General features: G+C 50.7%; 1 protein-coding gene across 2 annotated transcripts in view; it reads left to right on the top strand.

Annotated features, from left to right (window-relative positions):
* Positions 1-2,350: 2,350 nt before the first annotated feature.
* The window catches only part of GPR161 (G protein-coupled receptor 161), a 57,492-nt gene continuing 48,202 nt past the window's right edge, over positions 2,351-11,640 (top strand). Inside the window, exon 1 of one of the 2 annotated variants that reach the window (XM_075564506.1) lies at positions 2,351-2,499. The gene's annotated coding sequence lies outside the window, so the exon portion shown is untranslated. The remainder of the gene's footprint in view (positions 2,500-11,640) is intronic. The other variant, XM_075564497.1, reaches the window with a different exon arrangement.

Genomic DNA, 11,640 nt, shown 5'->3' with positions numbered 1-11,640 from the left:
GACTGCTGGTGAGCACAAGTTTACACAAATGATGTACAATTACATGTAGGGAACCCCTCAGTGATGCAAATGACCAAGTGCTAGACTAACAGAAAATCTGGAGGTAAGACCCACCCAGCAAAGCCCCGGAGGAGAGGGCTAGCCTTTAACTTCTGGTCTGGTCACAGCCTTGAGCCCCCGTGGAGCAGGTCTGCTCTGCACACAGGGGTCTCCCTGAGTCCGGAAGTACTGGACAGTAGCCAGCACCAAGCATCATGTCAATTTCTCAGCAAGCATTTAGGGCTCAGTTGGAGAAGGCCTCTCCTGTCTTCATTCAGAAGTTCTTTGGGGGCCTGGAAGAAAATGGCATCTACAACAGATTTTGAAAATGAGCCATTATTGTGTCTCTTTTTTGTGCATTTTGAGAAAAGTTTAAATTCTTGTACAAAACTAAATTGTATGGTTTTCACATGGCTGTCAACCTTGACAATGAGACAGATACTCTGAAATAAACACTTGGACAATATATAGCTTAATATTTATGTTTTCATTGGATCTGACTGAATACTGCTCGTAGCGCAATCTTAGCTCTAGGAGAGGGGAAAACGTTGAGAGCAACTGAACAGGCGTTTGTTGGCAGCCCTCCCTGTTCCTGACTGCACCTAAGTTCTGAGTGTGTGTGCCAAGGAAAGAAAAGCCTTTGTGATGCATAATCTATTTGCTAATAAGCAGCAGGGGCAGACGCTTGCAGGTGAAGAGTTCAAAATGAAGCAAAGGAAGCATGGGAGAAGCCTGCTCTGCGTGAAGGCCATCTTTTGCATCCTGGATGCATATGGAACCGGAAGAGTCATAATTGTTTGTTTCTGAATACCATTGTCTCCATCTCTTCTCAGGCCTTCCTGCAATACCAGCTTTCTAAAGGGCCCTTCTCAGGGGCCTCTGACTGTATCTCATTTGATCTTTTTCTTCTACACACTGGCAGGTATGGTGATTCCCATCTGATACATGTCTCAGAAAGGAAAACTAACTCCACCGAGTCATAAAGCTTACTATCCAGGGTCTGAGTTGGTGTCAGGGAAAGAAAGGGATTTCAAATGATTGGGGCAAAGACTGTACAGATGTGCCTTATACAATTGATGTATGTATATGTATGAACTGTGATAAGAATTGTATGAGCCCCTAATAAATTGTTAAAATTAAAAAAAAAAAAAAAAAAGAAAGGGATTTCAGAACAAATGTCCTTCAAGCACCTGGCTGGCTGGGTGATCTAAACTTAAAGCAGAGTTCCGACTTCTTGTTTTTTGTATCTCTCTCCCAGGAATAATAAGGTACTCTTGGACTTTTTTTTCCTACCCATTATCCCATTTGTTCCTGAAGCAAGCTGGATGTTTGGCAGGTGCTAGATAGTAAATTATTGCTCTAACCAATGTCCCGGTGGCATCATAATAATACCGAAGCCGCTCCCACAGTGTCAGCCTGCAGACAAGGGAATAATTAGTATATTTATCAGATGGATTTCAGAGAACCTTGAATGCTCCTTGAAGTGCAGGATTCCCTACCCGCCCCCTACAGCTTAGTGAACTGGGCTTTATAATTTCTTATCTGTTTTGGAAGGCCATGTCGTTTGTAGTTTTAGTGTTTTCGCCAACTTTTCATCCCTTATTAAAAATAGAAGGCTTAGGGGTCTGGGGACCGGTCCAGAAACGAGAGGCGAAAGGAAAGGGCAGGAAAAAAGCCCAATTGTGCGAGAGGAAACAGGTCTGTTCGGAGCTGGCAGCGCCCTGGCCTTTTTATTGCAGTTCTTGCTCCCCGGCCGTTTGGCTCAGACGGGGTGCAGAACTGCTTTGTGAAAACCTGTTTACGCGTGGCCCTTGCCCTCCGTCCGTGCCCGCGTGGGTCCTCAAAGCAAGGCGTCTTCGCTAATTCACCGGGATCTTCCCGGGGCCCAGGGCGATGCTCGGAGCCGCCGGTGCATGCACGGAAGGTGAGCCGGGAAAGCGCTCGCGGCGAGGAGCGAGCGACTGCGGCGGGACGGACGGAGCGGGCCGCGAGAAGCGGAAAGTGCCGGCGCGATGGAGCCCCACGGGGAGCGGGGCCCGGCCCAACGGCTGGAGCCGGGACGGAGGCGCGGGTGCAGGGAAGGCCCAAGTAGGAACCACACGGGTTTGCAGAGGGAGAAGTGGGCGCAGCGAGAGGACGGGGAGACAAAGAGCAGCGGCCGGGGCTGGCCGTGGGAAGAAATGGCCCAGGAGCCGGGAGGGAGGCCGGCCCCTCGGAGGGGCGTGAGCGCCGGGCGGGGCGCGGAGGAGGGGCGCGGGCACCGCAAAGTTACTTGGCCTGCGCCCGCCGCGGTCCGCGTGCTGGTGGCGCGGCGGCGGGCGGAGCGAGGCGGGGCTCGGCGGGCTGAAACCCGAAACCCTGCGTCCCCGAGCGCGGCCGGGAGGGAGGCAGGAAGCGGCGGCGGCCCAGGCGGGGAGGCGGTCCGGCGGGGCCCAGCGCTGCCGCGGCGGCGGCTCCCCGGTGAGCACGGCGCGGGGGGCGCGGGGCGGCGAGCGGGGGGCGCCGGCTCGGGCGGAGCGGGGGCGGAGCGGGATGGAGCGGGTCTGGGATCATCGCGCGGGGAGGAGGGCGGCCGGGGGAGGGTCTCCGCGCCCCCTGCCTCCAGGCCTCCCTGCCCCCACGCTACTTTTCTTCTCCCCGCACCCCGTCCCCCCGCCCCCCTCCCCGAGGTAGGGGCTCTGCTCCCGGCCGCACCCTGCCTGGCTATGTCGCGAGCCGGAGCTCTTTGTGAGAAGATCTTGGGGGCGCGCCCCTCCCCAGTGGCCGGGGGGTTCGGTGAGGCCCATCCCATGCTGTTGGGGCTGCCCGCCCCATTTCTCCGCTCCGCCCGAAGCCTCCTTCCACGTCCCTGGAGCTGGGGGGTGATGGTGGTAGTGGCGGGTGGCATCGATGCCTGCTTGGGACCCTGCGCCCGGAGGCAGCGCTTCTGCAGCCAGGGCGGTCGACGCTCTCCTCAGGGGGGAGGGCTGGTGGGAATCCGTGAGGACCACCAGGTGAGCAGCATCCTCCTGGTTGGGCTCCGGACGCTGTCTCCCTGACCCTTGGTGGGAGGCGCGCCCCGAAGTCGCCCCGCCAGCCCCGGCGCCGCCCGCGGGGTGGACGCCTCTGCGCGGCAGACCGGCCAGAGGGAGACTCGGTTCATGTTGGGGGGAGTTGCCAGCCCTGGACGCCCTCTGGGTCAGATCTTCCCGCACCCGACCAAGCATCCTTTTGACAAAGGCAGGTGGGATGAGAACGCGGATCAATGGGGTGGACTCGGCGCTTAAGAGAGCTCGCCTTGCCAGCAACCGACCGCCTAGCTTTGCAGTTGGTCCACTTTACACCACGTCTTTTGGGCTATTTTTGTTCGTTATTGTTCCTTTCACTCGTTTCTGCAAAGTGCTCTCCAGAGCCGGTCATTTGAGCCTCCTCCCTGTAAAGTAAGAAAGTGATGTGCTTTTGGAGGTTGGAGGGAAAGGACCTTGGACCTTGTTGTCTGATTTGTCCAGCGAGGCCAATGTTAAATATGCTGGGGCTCCCGTCGCAGCTGTATGGCTCTGGGGAGGACAGGCATGGCAGGTCTGTGCCTCCTCCTGGTCCAGCCATTCAGCCCTAGCCACTTTTCTGACCAGCTTCTGGGGATGAGCTCCCGAGAGCCCCTGCTGCAGAGAAGTGGGTGCTTAGATGGTTTCCCATATACTCCATTTTGCTTCAGCCAATGAGTAGGTGTGGGAGAGACATTTTAAGCCCTCGAGGGCAGAAAGCGTGCGTGTGTGTGTGTGTGTGTGTGTGTGTGTGTGAGAGAGAGAGAGAGAGAGAGAGAGAGAGAGAGAGAGAGAGAGAGAGAGAGAGAGAGAGAGAGAGAGAGAGAGAGACACCTTAGGTCACACAGACATCCTCGCTTCATGCCACTCTTCAACGGGCATCCATCCATGCGGCCTGTTTCTGTCAGAGTACTCATTTTTTCCCATCCTAGTTCATACCCCATTTTATTTTATACATGGTGAGGTGCTAAGAGCCACTGTCCCGTATGGTTTATTTTTTGTTCTTACAAAAGCCCGGTGAGGTGCTGTGAACTCATTTCTCTTTCTTTTTTTAAACTCATTTCTTAAGTGAGGAAAGGAGGACTCAGCGCAGCCAGGACTGCACTCTGGTAGGTTCTCTCACTGGGACTCGGCCCAGGATAACAGGCTGGTCGTCCTATGGCAGTGAACGTGAAGACCCTTCCTAATGACTCCTGCTTGGCATTTTAGAAATGAAACCCATGATCTTAGGTGCCCCCCCAAATTCATCTCTCTTTGTTGTGGTCCTGTGGAGTAGGGTGCCAGAGAGATGGAGGAGGGCTCTGTTGACAGAGGACATGGATTTGTTGCTCCGGGGAAAACAGAATGGGCTGTCCTAGAATTGACCAAGGTGTCAGCCAGGGGAGGAGCTGTTGTGTGGTAGAAGCTCCTTTTCAGGCTGGGGCCCTGCAAAGGGTGACACTTTAGTGCTGAGGAAAGATCGGTGGGAGGGCTGCGTATAGACCACACCCCCTCAGGAGGCAGGTGCCCCAAACTTGGTGCATTTTTGCCTAACCAATGTCTTTGGAGAAGTTATAAATATGGGTTTTTTTATGAGAAGGCTCCAGGTTTTTCTTTTCTTCCAGTCAGTAACCCATTAAAAAAAAAACAAAGCACGTTACTTTTAAATATGTGGAGCAACCAAAGTATATGTGCAGGCTGGTTATGGCCTGCAGGCTACCAGTTGGTAGCCTCCCCTTTGAACCTCCTGAAGTGCTGCTTCCTGTCATCCTGAGATGCCAATAAGCATGACTGGAGGGCAGACGGGGTGTCTTCTCCCTAGTTTGCTTTAAGACCAAAACATCAACAAAACTGGAGATAGCTGTCGGGCTGCTAGGTGTTTGCAAGAAGGATTGGCTTTATGACTCAGTACTTCATTTGTTCCACTGGTAAGTGCTCTTCTATCATTCTAGTCCCACTCCAGGAGAGGGTGCTGACAACTGGCTCTTAATCTGTTTCCTTGGCCATTTTGTGTGCCCAGCAGGGGCGAGGGTGACACTCATGGGAAATGCTTTCAGGGAGCACTGTGAGGCTCAAAGCAAGGAGTTTTCTGGTGTAGTGATTTATGCATTTGGGTTGCTAACCACAAGGTCAGCGGTTTGAAACCATCAGCCACTCCTCGGGAGAAAGATGAGGCTTTCTACTCCAGTAAAGACTAGTAGTCTCCGAAACCCACACAGGCAGTTCTAACGTGCTCTACAGGGTCACTGTGAGTCAGACTCGACTTGATGGCTCTGAGTTTGGGGTTTTTTTTTTGGTTTAGGGATAAAAGTAGAATGCCTTCAGTGAGGAGGTACTTCTGAGCCAAAATAAATTTGTAAATATTGTATCTTCTATGTCTTTTAGCTGAACTTCATTGGCTGTGTCTTCGTGTAGCTTAAAATTTTTTTTCATGTTGTATTCTTTTTTTAAATAATCATTTTATCAGGGACTCTTATAGGTCTTTTTGGTTTTGTTTATTTATTTTTAAAATAATTTTATTGGAGGTTTGTGCAACTCTTATCTCAATCCATCCATCCATCCATCCATCCATCCATCCATCCATCCATCCATTGTGTCAAGTACTTCTGTGGGATCACATGTACTGTCATTTTTCTCTGTGGCTTCAAGTTTTCTGTCTTCCTTGGGAAGCCTTGGCCTAGCTTAAGGTGATCTAAGTATCACCTAATTTTCCCTTCTTTTCTACTCCTTCTTTGCTTTAGTTTTCCTTTAAAAGGATGCCTTTGTTGACTTTCTTCTTACTCCCCCTCCTGCCCCCCACATCAGTTCCCCTCCTGTCTGTGACATTGGGGACCCTAGAGTGTTTTAATTTGTCTATGAGCATCTTTAGTAAACTTAGCATCGGCATTTGCCTTTTCATCTAGTCTTAAGAGATGGGTTTTTCCGTAGGTGTGTGGGGAGGGAGGAAGGGCATATGGGCAGTGGGAACCGGGTGTAAAGTCACGGAGCTAGAGTACGCCAGAGCATCTTTGTAGAACTATCAGAGATTTGAGGAGCCCTGGGTTATACATCGGGCTGTTAAGTGAAATGTCAGCCATTTGAAAAAGATGAGGCTGTTTCTGTAAAGATTGCAGCCTTAGAAACCAGAAGTGGCAGTCCTAGCCCCTGTCCTCTGAGGTGACTATGAATTGGAATCTACTCTATGGCAGTGGGCCAAGTGTTGGACTGCTAGCTGAAAGGTGGCAGTTCAAACTCACCAGCGGCTTCATGGCAGGAAGATGAGACTGCTACTGTAAAGATCGGAAACCCTCTACAGAGGCATGAGGAGTTGGAACTGACTCCTTGGCAGTGCGTTTGTTTTTTGAGGGTTACGGGTTATTACCTGAAGTGGAGGTATAATTGACGCAAAAATGGGAATGACCAGACAGGCCCTCGTATGAACTGCAAGTAGGTAAATTCTGCAGTAGCCAGACATTGCATCGCAGGATCAGGCTTATGTTTGGGAATGGCCAGTCTGGAGGATCTGCCCTCTGGGGGTGAGATCAAAGATACGAAGATGAAATAGAAATATCCAGATGGTTGAGGGTGAGGACTCTGAGGTGGGGTCATGATGGGGAAGACAAAGATTTGGTTTAGATTACAGGGGTGGGGGATATCTGGCTCATAGGCCGTATAAGGCCAACCCCACACACCTCACTAAAGAGAAGTAGTTCTGGGTGTCACTCAGGGGTCAGTTGATTAACTGCTTGACCAGTGTGGCTGGAGAATGATGGTATAAGTATTCAAATGGCCCTTGGCAGAACAAGATTCCCACCCTGGTTTAGAATGTCTAGCCGTGCTGAATGGTCAATGTGAGGGGATGGAACAGGGTGACCTTCGTTCATGGCTTTTGAGCCATCACCTCACACAATCGGAGCAACCATCCTGCAAACTAAGGATGGGAAGTTGTATTTATTAACTCAAGGCCACACAGTCAGAAAGTGCCTGTCAGGGTCTTAACCCTGTCAGGATTAACTGGCAGGAGTCGTGTGAGATGCCCCAGGTTTCCATGCTGTGTGATGAGGTGGATGGGAGTATTTTATTTAACACAGGCAGGGATGACAGACGTGAGATGATCAGTTCTATTATGGAGTGACTCTGAAGTGCCTGCATGTGGCATATGGGTGGGAGGTGGGGGACATGAAGGGGGAGCATCTAGTAGGTGGTTGGATATGAGCCTGGAGCTCTGAAGAACCATCTATGCTGCAGATGGAGATCCCAGAGTAAAAACCAAGGGACAGTGGTTCTAGCAAGGGAGAATAGAGAGAGAGATGACGTGTCCAGTAAGGCTCTTTGTTACACAAGTGGTAGGAAATCCTGTTCAAGTTGGCTAAGACAAAAGGGAGCGCTGGTGGCATAGTACTTACACATCGGGCTGCTTAACTGCAAAGTCAGTGGTTCAAAACCACCAGCTGCTCTGAAGGAGAAAGAGGAGGCTTTCTATTCCTGTAAAGAGTTACAGTCTCAGAAACCCACAGGGTCAGTTCTGTCCTGTCCTGTAGGCGCTATGCATTGGTGTCCACTTGAGGACAGTGAGTTTGCTTTTTGGCTAGGCAGAAGAGAAAGTACCTTCCGTCTCTGGTGTGTCTGATTTCAGGTATGGCTAGATTCAGGGTTAAATGATTTCATCAGGACTCATTTTTTTATCACCTTCTCTTCTTTCATGTGGGGTCCCTGGCATCTCCTGGCCCCCATGATGGCAAAGGGAAGCAGGCTCTTATGTCCATAGGAAGATGGGAACCGTTTTTCTAGCTCTCCCAGCATTAAGTCCTGTTACATTTCCTAAGCTCTGGGTGGGCTCTGGGGAGTTGGAATGTTCTGATTGATGAGCCATAGGCCATTGTCCAAGGACTGAGAGTAGAAAATGGTGGATCCTTAAAGGAATCTTAGAGGCAACTACCAAGGAAGAGGAAGCGACTTGGAAGACACAAGCGGTTAATTTCCTCTGTAAATGAGAAAGGAAGAAGTGGTGCTACAAACTGCAAGGTGAGAGGCGGACAGCGGGCAGGCTGATGAGCTAGTAAAGACTGCAGGTGAGGAACTGAAAGGGAGGGAGGCTAGAGATGCAGACAATGCAGGACCAGGTGAGCCAGGAAGAGAACAATCTCAGGGAAAAAGAAGAGAGCCAGATACAAACCAGCCAGAGAGCCAGAGAACTGAAGGAAGGGCTGCTCCATTGGATTTGGCAAGTAGGGCAATTGCTAAACCTTGATTTTGGCCTTGCCCCAAGCAAAGACAGTCCTTCATTCTGACCAAGGCTTCTCTAGCCTTGGCTGGAGCATGGTGTTACCTTTGTTGTACATTCCTGATCCCAGCCCAGGAGTAGCCTGCTAAAACTGAGCTGTGGGGACCGCATCAGGCGATAGATAGATGTGAGCTTTGTCAGAATCAGGTATGTGACAACAGGCCCTTTATGTCTCTTAGCTTCAGTTCCATCCCCTGTCAAATGATCCAACTAGAACGTGTTACTTCTAAGTCCTTTTTTAGCTCTACGCTGATGGAGCCTGTAAGGTGACGAATGAATCTAATCACTTCTCGCCTTCTCTGTTAGCAGCCCTGGTCCAAGTCTCCATTGATCGTGGACTGTAGCAGCAGCTCCCTACTGGTCTCCTTGCTTCCACACTCACCCCCTACCTCATTCTCACCCCACAGCAGCGTGACCCTTTAAACGCATAAGCTAGTGACATCGCTCCGGTGGGATCACCCATAGAATCACATCAACTTCTTTACACTGCCCGCAGCCCCCGTGTAACCGAGTCCCGCAGACTGCTGTTCTCCCTTTTCCTCTCTACTCTCCAGCTTTCCTGCTGTTCCTTCATAGACCAGGCTCATTCCGACCTCCGGGCCTTTGCACGGCCTCTTCCCTCAGCCTGGGTGCTCCTCTCCCAGGCCTGTGCCTGCCTTATTCTCTTCTCACCTTGTCTGGTCCCTGATTGAAGGTCATGTCCTCAGAGGACCTTCCCTGACCTTCCCTACATAAGATGTACCGTCCCGCATCCCACCTCCAGCCTTCCCACCCAGTCTCTCTTTGTAAATTTTCTTCAGAGCACACTTGTCTGGGGTTATTTTATATGTTTCATGTTCTCTCCGTGACCCCCTCTTCTCTGCCCCTGCCTACGTGAGCGCTCATTGGCCTGCCTTGTTCAGTCTGTGCCGCAGTCCTGACCGGAGAAGTGCTCGGCCCAGAGCAGCTGTTCGGGAAACGTTTGTTGATGGACCCAGGAGTGGATTGAGGAAGGAGAAGGGCACAGCTAAATGGGGGCAGCAATCAAGGAGTGTCAGGAGCCAGCGGTGATGTGGCTGGATGGTGAGGGGAGGGCACGTGCCCTGTTCCTATGTGGTGTATACGATGACATCGCTCTCACAGATGGCAGGGAAAAATGGATTCAGACGGAATCCTTCCTTTAAGCAGTTTTAAAGTAATATGTGCAGTTTTAGCAGTATGAGCTTAATTAGTTTGCTGAGTTCTATGATGATAATGAGGAAAAAAGAATTGAGGATAAAAACTAATTAGCATAGCAATCATTGTTTAGCTTGTGGAGGTAAGCGGCTCAGTTTTGCCCCCAGCACAGTTCTTTCTCTTCTCTTCCTGGGACCGATATGGGGGTGAGTGTGCGTGTGGGCTTAGGGGTGGTGGTGGGGCGACTGTTGTACTTTCCTAAAGGTGTTTAAGAAGCATATAAATTAAAAAAAGGGGATTAGGACAACCTTAGCACTTCCGGTGTTCTGAGCCTGAGAATTCCTTGTGGGCGATTTTCTGGTGCCGATGTAGGGTGTTTGTCAGCATCCCCGGCCTCTAACTACTTCTCTCTGTGACTGCTTGAAAGCAAATCTCCGAGCCTGCCCCCGGTTGTAATGAAAAATGTCTTCCGATGTTTCCAGATGCGCCCTGGCGGGGACCGGGTGCGTGCAAAGACATTCTCATATAGAACCACAGAGGTTGAATGTTAGGTAGAGATTGAGTTGGATTATTGTGCAGCGTCTTCGGCGTGGCCATTTTCAGACCCTGCTCAGCCATGTCGATTCCCTTCACTGGAGCCACTCAGCTTTTCAGCTGAGCAAGACGAGACGTGCACGTGCGCGATGGGCCGCGGGGAGCGTCAGTCCCCACATTTGCAGATGCAGACAAATGAAACCTGCACCGTTCCCGGCGCAGCTGGTCAGCTGGTGGCTGTGATCAGTATCTGCTGCAGCACCTGGCTGGTTTCAGCTCCGGGGGAGCGGTTTTCTGTGGTTACCGAGCAGTTAGACCTCAGATTCTGAGGCGTGGAGCCCTCATGAAATCAGAGAAACTGTAGTTTGCTGTCTCTTGCCTTGTATCCTTTCTCTTCCTGTTTCCAGCCAGTCAGAATGAAACTGCTTTGTCTTTCATTAACAGTTGCAAGAGAAAAAGCCGTCCGTTTTCTTTTGGGTCTTAACTAATTTTCTGAAATTAGTGTTGAGATTCAGACAGTGAGTGTGTTAGCTGCTTTCACACCGGCTGTCTCATAGATTACTTTCCACAAGCAAATGAAACACCCAACCCACTGCCATTGAGTTGATTGACTCATAGTGACCCTATACAACAGGGTAGAACTAACCCCCTTTGGGTTTCCCAGGCTGTAAATCTTTTGGGAAGCAGATAACCCCATCTTTATCTTTCAGAGTGGCTGGTGGTTTTGAACTGCTGACCTTGTGGTCTGCAGCCCAACCCCGTAACCCATTAAACCACCAGGCCTCTCTCAACAATCATGTAAAGTAGGTTAATTCTTACCTTTCCCTTCCTGATGAGGAAACTGAGGCTCATAAATATTAAGGGACCTGCACAAGGTCACAATTCAGACCTCGCTATGGCCAAGATGCGAAAGCCTAGGCTCTTTTTATTGAATATCAGGCCTAAGTGGGCATTAGTGAGTGGAAAGAATATATCATATACGTCCTCCTCCACGTGCCAAGTGCTATTAGGGATGCTGCAGGGAAACCAAGGAAGACTTAATTTACTATCTAGAGGGGATAACGTCCAAACCCGAATAAAAGCTTCTGGAGAAGACATGCATGTCTGAAAGGGTAACCACAAGGTAGAAGGAAATTTCAGGTAGTAAGAATGGCAAGGGCCATTTTGTGGATGGACTATTCTGGAAAGCTTCCTCCAAATTCTCCCTAAGCGGTGGGCCTTGAGCTGGATGTTTTTTCAGAGAGAGGCAGCAGGATCCGCCTGGGTTGGGAGGGGGACTGACAGGCGGTGGTGGTCTCTGCGCTTCCCCAGGCTGAGTGGTTCCTGATCTGCCTTTCTTGCATGAGTTCAGTCAGAGAAAACGCTTCGTTTCAAAAAGCCGGTATGCAGCAGTAGCAAAGTAAAAAACGATCTTGCGTTTAATTGACCGCAGTAGCATCGACAGACGTTGGAAACCTAATGGTTCGCTGATGTGCAAGCCATTACGTATGGGGTCTACAGTCAGGGCCTGGAGCTATTAGGCTGAAACGGCCTCTTGCAGTAACGGTACCCACACTTTGAGGATGCCTAACTTAGAGGATGTGTGATAGGATGGTTTATCAAGCAGGCAAAATCACCAAGGAATAGTAACATTGTGCATTAAAAGAA

This window comes from Tenrec ecaudatus, chromosome 1 (assembly GCF_050624435.1).
Source record: "Tenrec ecaudatus isolate mTenEca1 chromosome 1, mTenEca1.hap1, whole genome shotgun sequence".
NCBI lineage: Eukaryota > Metazoa > Chordata > Mammalia > Afrosoricida > Tenrecidae > Tenrec > Tenrec ecaudatus.
The sequence above is the reverse complement of the archived record's forward strand: the minus strand, read 5'-3'. Positions and strand labels throughout refer to the sequence as shown.